This window comes from Camelina sativa, chromosome 19 (genome assembly GCF_000633955.1).
Source record: "Camelina sativa cultivar DH55 chromosome 19, Cs, whole genome shotgun sequence".
Classification (NCBI taxonomy): domain Eukaryota; kingdom Viridiplantae; phylum Streptophyta; class Magnoliopsida; order Brassicales; family Brassicaceae; genus Camelina; species Camelina sativa.
The window spans coordinates 2,216,734-2,218,855 of NC_025703.1; positions in this window are offsets into that span (position 1 = coordinate 2,216,734).

Consider the following 2,122-nt stretch of genomic DNA (forward strand, 5'->3'; position numbering starts at 1 on the left):
CGACACCGAATCTTACCATTTGACCGTTGACCAATCCACGAAAATTGGTTTCCTTGGTAAGGGAAATCAATGAGCCCACATGAATCAATCATAGCATGGAAGGGTAGAAAGGAGGCTTCCGATCTTTTTTTATCCCCTCTTTTTTCATGATTCCCTGTTATTTCGTTGAAATCTCCAATAATAAATCAAGGCTCAGATCTCGAGACTCCAATACGCATTAGTCTTTCCCAAACATAATCACGATAATTGTATCGTTTTATTATTATTACTGTTGTTGTGGTCCTAGTAAGCTTTTTAATTTTCTTTTCTTCTTCTATATACGTCATATGGAAAAAAAGGATCACCACTCAAAAATTATAAATAAAGTAACACTCTGACAACTTCAACAATGACATTGCCAATATTTGCTATTTTATAAAAGCTCGTGACTCATTCCCTACCAAACATAATACTAGACTAGAATCAACCTTTGTATAATTCTGTAAATAGACCAAACATATTTTCACAATAGATACTTTGTTGAGGTTGTTATTCTTAACTAGGTTTTTCCAAGTGGTTTTCACACATTGTCCTTTTGTTTCCTCTTTTGTTCATGTTTCTTTAAATAGTTTTCAACTTACTCTGTGAAATCGACGGTACACGTGTTATGATTGAAGTTTACAAAGACACGCAATAAGCTCTCTAAAATATATTTTACAAGAAGAAGTGTACTTATAAATTTGTAAGAGATTAAAAGTAGCTTTGCTTTTTTTGGTTGGGACTTAATTTGGTAGATTTACAGGTTAGTTTCCTTGGACTTAATTTAACTAAAATTTTTCCAGTTTTGATTATATTAGATACACAGTAAAATATAAGAAAGATAAAGTTAAAAATCAATATTACAATATAGTAAAAATAGAGTATAGTATAGTTAGTTGGTTAAGGTTAATGCTTGCTTTTCTTTATCCCAGTAGTAGTGCACTAGTGCTTAAGCTTATCCCACTTACTACCATATAAACTTTTCTTTCCTCCTAAATACAATAATTAATTGAAAATATGCACTGGTTAGTACGTACAATCTTTTATCAAAAATATCTACTTGCACTAATTTTTAAAGCACAATCTTTTTGTGGATTAGTGATATACTATTTTAGTGTAGTTAACAGAAGCATATCATAAATACTGTAGCTCATTTTCAAAACTTTTTTTTACTCAACACTAAGATATATAAACTAATCTATTATACTATACAAAGAAAATTATAATCTACTATGTATATAGCTTTCTTAAAGTGATATTGCTTTTCTTCTGAAAAAAAACTTTAAACAAACCAGTAGCATTAGTTATTGTTCATCCTAATGCCCTATGCGATTTATTTGTAAGTCACTCTCAAAGGCTCCACTTGTTCATAATCTTCCAAAAACACCACGATAAATGACTAATCACCAACTATATTATACAGTATATGTTTAATTAAAAATTGCCTTTTTCCAAAGAAGTAACGCTTTGAAATATAACAACAATCAAACTATAATATGCACGAATTAACAAACTATATATTAAATGAAGTAGAGCTACATATGCATTCCACTTGAATGCACGAACTAAGGACATGGAAGTGGGAAGTCTAGTGTATACGTTTACGGTAGTAAATGAATTAAAGAACCTTTGCTTACGGGTACGGCAGTAAAGGGATTAAAGACCCTTGCTTTTAGGTCATTGCCTTTTTCCCACTTTTCGTTTTAGCGTTGGCAAAAAATCATATATATAAAAGTAGAGTTTCAGTCTCTTCTTATTGGTCCACTTGGCAATGCAATTTTAATAAAAAACAAATATTTATATTAAAACACAAATTAAAAATAATTAATTTTCACATTTAACTCACATAATATAAAACTGAAATCATATAAATTCTCCCTATAAATTATGCATTAACTTTATTTCTCCACTAAGTTGTATTAATCAATTGTATTAAAACAAAACAATAAATTAGAATTGTAACTCTTATTTTTCTAAATGTAATTTTTCATCATTTCTCTTCCTATAAATACTTATTATCTTATTCTCTTAGTCTATCACTCTTTCATTCTCTCATCTTCTTCCACTACTCTCAAATCTCTTTTTTGTTTTGTTTTGTTTTGTA